Source organism: Megalopta genalis, unplaced genomic scaffold (assembly GCF_051020955.1).
Source record: "Megalopta genalis isolate 19385.01 unplaced genomic scaffold, iyMegGena1_principal scaffold0200, whole genome shotgun sequence".
Classification (NCBI taxonomy): Eukaryota; Metazoa; Arthropoda; class Insecta; order Hymenoptera; family Halictidae; genus Megalopta; species Megalopta genalis.
Window position 1 is genome coordinate 38,721 of NW_027476269.1, and position 9,680 is coordinate 48,400.

Here is a 9,680-nt window from a genome sequence, read left to right on the forward strand (position 1 = left end):
GGCACACTTTGTTACGCACCGATCGTACCATACGGCAGGGATTGTGTTACGATCTGCGCCGAGAACGGCGAATTTTTGGGTAGGGATGCATTTTTGTTAAAACATATTTCAATAATCAAAAATCTGAATTTTACTATATTAAAACAATATTATTTATTTTCTTGAATCTGACTTAGCATAAATATCTAATAAACATTGTCTAAATAAAAAATAACGAAATATTTAATAATCAAGTAAAGTGTGATACATTTCGAAACACGGATGAATACAGAGTCCTACATGACATTTCTCACACTGGTAATGTGTCTCACGTCTTTTGTTATGTTTTTTACGTACGACACATTTGCGTCTGGTGTTTTTTCTTATTAATCCGTTTTTTATGTAAAGAGATGGAAAATGTGTTGGTACTTGCGTAAAATTTGTTTTATTAAATGTAAATGAAATTTTGGAAATGATAGGTTTTTTCCAGTTATATACTTATATAATATAAATGTATTATATATAGCTAAATCTAATAAATGAAAGAAAAACTTTTTGTACCATTTTAAACTTTTCCTGGGGGGGGGGGGGTTGAATTTACACTATATAAAATCTGGTCAACTTTGTCAACTGCCCCCATTGTGTTATTATAATCTACTATATATATATGCACACACACACACACAATGTGGTTTAATTATTTTGTCTTTTGTAAAGTAATGTATTTTATCTGTCTCGATCATATTTGCAGAATGATAGGTCGTAATCATCCAGATTCCCTCTTGTCCATCCATTTCAAAGCTAACATATTTTCCGTTGACCGAAATACTCATTCACCTTTTTTAATCTTTTTTCTGAAGTCTGGTATATCCAGCCTATTTTTTGTTACCGTTCCGTACGCGTTGGTTAGGTTTTTATGTAGTTCGAGAAATAAACTGGGACTGCTATACCAATTATCCACGACGAGTGTGTGACCTCTGCCAAGATATGGTTTAAGAAGTGTCATCACGATCTGCCCGTACTTTCCTATTGATTTGGATGGTATATCTTCAGAAATTATCATATTTGCCCCGGAATATACGAGTAAATCTTGTATGTAGCCTGTCTGAATATCACACAATACGTAGGATTTTATGCCGAACCTACTTCGTTTCGACGGTACAAATTGTTTAAAATAACATCTTCCTTTAAACTTTATCAGGCTTTCGTCTATACATAATTTCTCAAATGGATAAAATGCACTTTTAAATGATGTTCTTAACTGTTCAACAATATAACGTATTTTCATAATTGGATCGTGATTCATAATATTGTTATCATAAAAACGCAAGTTTTTTAGCAATAGTGTATATCTATCTCTAGACATTATTTTTCGAAATGACTCTGTTCTTATTAACTTATCTTTACACCAGTATTCTGATAAAGATATTTTATGAATTCGCCCCATTAACATGTTAATGGCTAAAAAATTATACATTTCTGGTACAGTAGTTGCCTTAGTACTGTGTATGTCGCCTCTTGTATTATTTTCGAAAGATTTGTTGGTCTGCTCTACAATGGATTCTATTAACTCTCCCGAAAAAAACGTTTGAAACATTTCGAGGATGGATGATTTTCTAGTTATATTTGTTTTGATTCCACTATTCTGGTTATCAAATTCGTAAATTGTTGGTTCAAAATGTCTTCGCGTCCTGGAAAATTTCGTTTTACGTTTTGTTTGCTTTGGTGCCACTTTTATACTATCATCTTCCGATTCTGATGAAGATAAAAGGCGACCTTTCTTAAGTTCCCGCTTGTAAAAAGGAACAGGCATTTCAATACCACTTGCTTCTGAATCGGAATTATATGGTGCACCATGTTTGTACGTTTTTTTTGTTCATTTTCGTATTCGAATTTTTCATACTAGGGATAAAACAAAAAAATAATTGTAAAATTTAAATTTAAATTGTAAGATGAGGCGGTATGGAATGATTCACTGAGAAAAACATAGTCACCAGAATACGAAGTGATATCTTTACAATTCGCTTATTGTCTGCTCCTGAGGATATAAATAACAAAGCGCGTGTCTCCACTCCGTCTAATTTTCCTTTTTTTATGTTTCGTTAATATTTAAATATTGAGGTAGCAGGTAGTAGAAGATGCAATGAACATTAACTCTCTCTTAACTAAGATTTATGAGAATAAATATCGATATAATTTTCGCGGCGCCTCTAGGCGCCCTCCGTGTCAGAAAGCCTTACTGCGTCAAGCGCCTCTAGGCGCCCTCCGTGTCAGAAAGCCTTACTGCGTCAAGCGCCTCTAGGTGCCTGCCGTGTCATAAAGCCAAACTGCGCTGGGCGTCTAAAGGCGCTCTCAGTAGCCAAGGGGTTAATAACTATAATCCGTGCGTGAGAGCGGCACGTTTATGGCCGAGATGTACACGGGGCAGTCTTTGCTCGTAACGCAGTGCGTAGAGCTCTTTCCTGCCTTTGAGCAGTTGGCACAGGTAGCTGGTTTTTCCTTTTTGGGCACACCTTAAAATTGTGCCCCGCCTCGGCGCAGTGGCCACAGACTTCTTTTTCGGCCTTACAGAATTTGGCCGGGTGTCCAAAGCCCTTGCATTTATAGCATCTCGTCACGCTAAGATTCGACAGCAGCTCCAGCCGACGTAGAGCCTCTCCTTTGGCACTAAGAGATCGCGGGCACGTCTGGAAACCTCAAAAACCAGATTACACCTATCCCTGACTTTGTCTCCGCTTTTGAACACCAGGTTCATCTCCTTCTTGACCGCGGCGGCCTCTTCCTTCCCGAGGTTTTGGTCGACTACAGCTCCAACGATTTCTTTGTCGTCCTGAGCTCGGGGGACGTCAAAGATTATAATCCTGGGGTTCTTCTTCAGCGCGGGTGCCACAACAAGACCGGCAGCCCGGAGCTTGTCGTCGGCCATGAGTGTGGCGACGTCGGATTTGTTGGCCGTGATCAAGGCGACGCCCGAGCCCTGAATTTTTCGGACTCCCTTGATCCGAAGGCAATGGGACCTTGGAGACACCAGTTGGAAGACAGTCTCCTTGGTCTTAGCACTGTCGTCAAATTTCGTTTGATCCGACGGAGTTATAATTACGACGTTCGGCGTGTCCTGTTTTTGGGTCGACCTCGCCGCGACCGCTGACTTGACTCCGACGCGCTCCGCGTACGTGGGAGGCTTCCTCGCAGTGACGGCGACGGCGACAGCGGTGGCTTGCTCCTGGAAGGCCTGGCAGGAGCGCGCGTGCACCTTGGTATGCGTCTCGGCTTCGTCGAGGCACCCCTCCAGCTTGCTGCAGTAGGCGAGCGTTTTGACCAGGCAGTCGTTTAGCCTGGTGGCCTGCGTGCACAGGGCGAGTACCACGGGGGCCGGGATGTCGTTCTGCGGAAGCGTGATGGTGTGCAGCATCTGTCGATACGCCTTGGCCGCGCTTGCCCTGGACGCGACCACACTGGCGTCTTCATCCGATGTTTTGTCCGATGTTCGCTCTGGTGCTTGCTCCCTGGGTCGGTTGTTTCTCCTTCTTCTTCTTCTTTGTTTTCTTCCGACTGGTCTTCTTCGGCGGCCGGAAGGTTTGGTCGGAGGTGGCTCGGAGTCAGAGTCCGAGAGTACCCTCTTCTTCATTTGGCGGTTGTCTCCGGAAGAGGCAACCTCCATGTTGGGGCTAGTTCAACGCTCTTGCCGTTGATTGCACAAAAAAATTGTTTAAACAATTGTCCAATGTCTGTGGCGGTGGCGGTCTGTGGCCACCCAGGGCGGGAGATAACCCCCGAACTAGCCCTCGCGTAGGAGGGTTGATCGGCCGAGTCGATGGGTGTATCGGCGATGAAGGCATTAGAGACCGTCAGTGCGCCGTACATGTAGTACTTCGCATAATGGCGAGGCCCTGATTCAGCATACGGGCTGTGGCGTGTTCTTTGTACAGCACTGTATGTGCTGTATGACTTCCGACTGGGGAACTGTTGTCATTCGTGGCATCAGTTCCCCAGTTCACATTAAACGGTTTTTCAGACCGTTTTTCGTCGGCGGAACACGTCACTAGACAACACTCCGCTGGGCTCAGGAATACATGGGATGCAATCAATCCCCTGGGCAACCCAGGCCGCAAGGGGCAAACGTGCCCTAGCCACACTTGAGCTTCCACGAAAAAGGTACCGCTGGATAGCTCGTGTTCTTAATACGCAGCGAACTGAACGAAGTGTGGTGGAGAGGAAGAGGCAGCCTCTCCGACTGCTGTCTCCCACGTGTTTGCCGTGCGTGGCGACCCTTGTCGTCGGAAAAGAGGATCCTGGGATCTGAGGGGGCCCTCTCCTGCGGGTGAGACGTCCCCAACACGTACCTTTGGCCTCTGCTTCGGCTAGATGGGCGGCTGGACGAGAAAAGAAGCCCTGGTCCAGTCAATCGGCTTGGAACGACCACACGCTTCGGGCAAGTGGGTTCTGCTGGGCGAGGACGCGGGCTGGGTAAGGAAACCGACCCAGCCAGCAGACTATATTCGGTGCGTAGCCCTAACTCAGCCTTTGGCGGGTTCCAAATTGTGCGGGTCGGTGGTGGCCGGGGAGCGCACTGGATGAAAGACCAAGACACATTATGGGTCTTAATAAAAATAATGAACAAACAAAAACTAAGCGTCCAAAGACGACGGGTCCAGCTCCTACTCGGAGTGAAGCCGTCGCCGCAGACGCGGGAACTGCAAATGCAGCTGTCAGTCCCCCCGCGTCTGTGAGAAAGACAAGATCCGGGAAGGTGATTAATATCGCCAATCCTCGTGTGATCTTGCAAAGATGTGTGACTCCCACGCGAGCGGTCTCGGTGAAAACCGAGCCCACGGTAGAAGGTACGCCGGACACCGGTAACGTGGTAGTAATCGAACGAGTCGGAGACACGTCACTCGTGAAGGTGCAGTCGGCACCCGAGCGTGTCGAGGGCCCTACTGGTGACGGTTGGCAAACCGTCACCAAAAAGTCGAAGCGAGCCAAGCCGGGCGCACCCACCGGCAAGGCCGCAGTAAACCGGGCCAGGAGACCGAAGGGGACGTTCTCCGGGCAAAAGGTACGGCCTCTCGATCTCGTAAGAGACGAAGCCTTTAGGCGAGTGTCCGAAATACGGACCTTTTGCTTTCGACCTGAGTCGAAAGTCAATAAGGAGTCCGGGTCAAAGATACTCGCCGAGGTTGAGGCACTCAACGAGTTGGTTCAGGAGCTTATTCAACGGAATAGCTTCGTCGAAGGGCAACTCGCCGCGGTCAGGGCGGACCTAAAAGCGCGTCCTGCCGTAATGAGTGCGATGCGACCTGGGCCGTCCAAGGGAACTCTCCCGAAGACGGCCTGCAATGCCGCGCAGCCGACTTACGCCCAAGTGAACAAAGTCGACTGCAAAAGAGCTTCTCTGGAAGCGGGAAGACGGCCACAATCGCAGCATGTGGTGAAAATCTTCCCGCCGAAGGAAAAAGGACAGAGCAGCGAAGTTACGAAGGTTACTGTTCTGTCCCTCATTAAACCAGCGAAGGAGGCGATCCGAATAAAGTCGGTCCGACGCATCCACTCCGGTGGCATCGTCGTCGAGACCGACCGAAACGAGGACCTGCAAGCCTTCGTTGGCAATAAGAAGCTCCGGAGCGCGGGTCTGTCCGTCTCCTTACCTACCAAGCGGGACCCCGAGGTTTTAGTTTACGACGTCCCGCGTCGGATGGGTAAGGAGGAAATTGCCTCCAGTATTTGGAGGCAAAATCTCTGCGATGCGAATCAGAAGGATGTGCCTTCGGGAATTCGGGTCAGCCGCATGGCTGGCAAGACCCCGGAGACAGCCAACTGGGTCGTTGCTGTCAGTCCGCAGAATCTTCAGCGGCTGAAGCAGAGGGGTAGCCGAGTTTACCTTGGATGGAACTCCTGTCGTGTACGGGATTTCGTCCAGGTGCTTCGGTGCTACCGTTGCCAACGCTTCGGGCATACCTCGAAGCGTTGTAAATTCAAGGAGGATGTGTGCGGTCACTGCTCCCAAAAGGGGCATACCTTCACGCTCTGTAGCAAGAAGAGTGAACCTCCGGTCTGCTCTAATTGCAAGGACAGAGGGTGGGCTAGTGCACACAAGTCGCGGGACCCAGCTTGCGCTTCCTATCAGGCGGCGCTAGCTTTGGAGTCGTCCCGTGTCCGACTTGAGTGACGGGCAGACGTGGACTTGTCCACTCCGCCATTCGAACGGCATGCTGGGCGGACCCCTCGGGGTTCGTCCCCTCGGGCCAGGCTGAAGCCCCTCTTGCGGAGATAAATTGACTTTAACACTACTCCGTCAAGAGTGCCTGGATTGGGTTGGACCCGAGGTGGCAGCGGGAGTAGCACGTTGTCTTCCCCTGTCACGATAACGAACGAGGGTAGAGCCAGACCATCGGCACGCGTCGAGAGAGCGGCTAGTATAGTCCACATAGGACCCAGGCATAGCCCATCTTTAGACTCACAACGACGACACTAACTAACTGTCCAATGTCTGTTTAACCGGCCGGTCCGCGAGGATGATAACCTCTCTAAAAAATCCCTAACCCTAAGCTATGGTGCGCGGCGATGGGGTACACCCCGATCGATGGTATCGGGGTGTGGCTGGTGGGTGCACCAGCCACTAGCGACCAACCTCTGAACGTCGGGCGAAGTTTAGTTGTAAATAGCCTTGCCTGGGCATAGGGGGCTCTTCCCAGGTGGACCGACTATCCCCCATACTCGTGGGAATAAAAATGAGAAAAAAGAATTCAAAAATTAATTTACAATCTATTTTGGGGGAAGGAAAGAGTGAAGAAGTAGGAGAGGGTAGTAATAGGGAGGAAGTAAGGAGTTCGGGAAGCGTCGAAAGAGGAAGAAATTCTGAAATGGGAAGAGGAGGTGCCAGTAGGAGTGTGAGCAAGAGGCGAAAGATAGTAGAGAATGAGTCGAGCGATGAGGATGTTTGAAGTATGAGGTCAACTATGAGTGTGTGTGAAACAACGAATGTCCGGGATGCGGAAGCGAATGAGATGATGTGTATGAGAACAGTGGGTGAGAAATTGAGGAAATGCATATTTAATGAATCAAATCGCGTGTCGAAAGGCGTGAGTGAACTCGTATTGAACTGTGTGAGTGAGTATGAAGAATGCATGATGAGGCTGATATGCGAGAATGAGAGACTAAAACGAAGATTAGAAGAATGTGTGAAAAACGCAAGTGTGCCTGTTACATCAAGTAAGACGTATGCAAATGTTGCTGGAGTGAATGTGATAAGGCAGAAGGAAAAAAGTAGAGTGAATGAAACAAAAGAGAAGAAGTATGCGGTAATTGTGAAACCAAAAGATGACAAGGTAAAAATGACCAGTGAGCAAGTGAGAGAGAAGGTGATGGATGAAGTAAGTAAGGAACTGAATGTGAGGGTGAAAGCTGTACGAAAGATTAGAAGCGGTGGATTAGCTATCGAGACAGTCAGTATCGATGATCTGAAGAAAGTGCGAGACTGTGAGAAGTTCTCCAAAGTGGGGTTAAAAGTCGAGATGCCGAGAAAAATTGGGCCGAAGATTATGATATTCGACGTCCCAAACGAAATGGCAGGAGAAGATTTTATGAATGAGTTGTATGAGAAAAATTTAAAGGACTGTGTGAGTATGGATGAGTTTAAGGAGAAAGTACGAGTAGTAAGTAGGAGGAGTAGAAAGGATGTGAGTGTAGGAAGCGTGATAGTGGAAATGAATGTGAAAATGATGAATAAATTATTTGAAGAAGGACGCGTGTATGTGAAATGGAGAGCATGTAAGTTTAAAGAATATGTGAGTGTAATGAGGTGTTTCAAATGTTGTGGGTTTGGGCATATTGCCAAAGAATGTAAAGAAAAGGAGAATTTATGTCAGAAATGTTGTGAAAAAGGGCATGTGCGAATGAATTGCGTAAGAGATAAGTATGTATGTCGTAATTTTCGTTTGAAAGGGAATGAGTGCGACCACCCGGTTATGTCTGAACAGTGTCCGGAATATCTGCGTGTGGCTGAACGAGAGAGAATGAGAATTAGTTACGAGTAGAGGTAGTTTAAGTATGATACAGTGTAATTGTCAGCGGGCGTATACGGTGATGTGTGATCTGGGTGTGAGTATGAATGAAAAAAGGATAAGTGTGGCGATGCTACAAGAGCCATATGTGTTTGTAGATGGGTGTGTGAAAGGATTGCCAGGTAGTATGAAAGTGTTTATGAACAAGAGTGAACGGGTTGGATCAGCTATAGTTGTAAATGACGCATGTATAGAAGCTGTTTGTGTGAATGAATGTACAAATGAATATGGAGTGTGTGTATGGCTGAAGGGAGACTTTGGTGAGCTGTATGTGGTGTCCGTGTATTGTAGATATGGTGAAGATATAGAGGGGTATCTTAGATACATGGACGCAGTGTGTGAGTGTTTGCGAGGAAGAAAGATTGTGTCTGGTATGGATGCGAATGCTGTGTCTCCCCTATGGTACAGTAAGGGAGCCGGCCGCTCGAGAGAAAATGAAATGCGTGGAGGAGAATTAGAAGAATGGGTGATAGCGAATGGAATGCAAGTGATAAATGAGCCGAGTGAGTGGTACACGTTCTCAGGCCCAAATGGACAGAGTGATATAGACGTGACTGTTGTGAGTGATTCGTGTGCCGGGTGTCAGTTTGAATGGAAAGTGGAGTGTGAATGGGGAATAAGTGACCATAATGTTGTGAGTATTAAAATGACAAGTGATGAAGAGCGAATGGAATGTTTCGATGCTGGGAGGAGGTGGATTTGTAAGAACGTTGATTGGCAAGGGTATATGAATGATCTAAGAGAAAGTGCGATTATGAGTGAACTAAATACGACGAATGAAAAAAGTGCGGATGAGTTGGTGGCCGAAATGTTGCAGTGGATTTATAGTGCGAATGATAAGTGGTTGAAGACACATCAGAAAGAAAGGAAGAGAAAGATTATGTGGTGGACGGAAAAGTTAGAGAGAATGAAGAAGGATGTAAGGAATATGAGAAAGAAAATGCAGATTGCTCGACGGCGAGGAGAGAATGTGAATGAAAAAGTGTTGGAATGTAAGAGAGGCGTGAATGAGTACAAGAAGGAGATCTGCAGAGTGAAGGAAGAAAGTTGGAAGCAATTTGTGAGTAAATGGAGTAACGAGGACCCGTGGGGCCCCGTTTACCGAGTATGTCGTGGGAAAGATCGAAATGAATGTTTGAATACTGTGAATGTAAATGGAACAATGACTGCAACATGGAGTGAAAGTGCAAGTGCGATAATGGACCATCTCTTCCCGGCATCGGAAATGAATGGTAGGAATGAAGTAATGAGTGATAACACTAGTGTAATGAATGACGATGTGAATGAAGAGAATGAGAAAAAATTTGAATGGAATGAAATAGAGAGAGCAATTGGAGAAATGAGACTGGGAAAGGCACCTGGACTCGATGGTATAAATGCGGAAATGATGAGGAAAGTGTGGCGAGCGATTCCGGAATGGATCAAAAGTATGTATGATTTGTGCCTGAGAACGGATTCATTTCCGAATGAATGGAAGAAAGCGCGTCTGATTGTGTTACTAAAGTCTCCCGATAAAGTCAAGAGTGATCCTGGTTCTTATAGGCCGATATGCTTATTATCAGTACTAGGGAAAATACTAGAGAAAATGATGGTTATAAGGTTAGAGCAAAAGATGAGTGGAAGAATGAATGAAGCGCAACA